The sequence below is a fragment of the Cygnus atratus genome, chromosome Z (genome assembly GCF_013377495.2).
Source record: "Cygnus atratus isolate AKBS03 ecotype Queensland, Australia chromosome Z, CAtr_DNAZoo_HiC_assembly, whole genome shotgun sequence".
Classification (NCBI taxonomy): domain Eukaryota; kingdom Metazoa; phylum Chordata; class Aves; order Anseriformes; family Anatidae; genus Cygnus; species Cygnus atratus.
In genome coordinates this window covers 9874927-9875176 of record NC_066396.1, presented here as the reverse complement: position 1 = coordinate 9875176, position 250 = coordinate 9874927, and positions in this window count along the sequence as shown.

Below are 250 nucleotides of genomic sequence, written 5' to 3'. Positions count from 1 at the left end.
GCTGGTTCGTGCTATACCGTGTTCCTGCAGAGCTCTTCATGGGAAGCAAACACGACTCGGCCAGCTGGACGGGGCTGACACTGGAGGGTCACAGAGGAGCTTTCTGGATAGCCTTGCACATCCGTAAATTACCCGAGCAGAGGTAGAAGGCACGCACAGAGGGTTTGCACCCCACACCCGCTGACAGCATGAGGATGCACTGATTTCAGAGCCCAAGGCCGGGCTCACGCTCGTCTTCAGCCATGCTCTG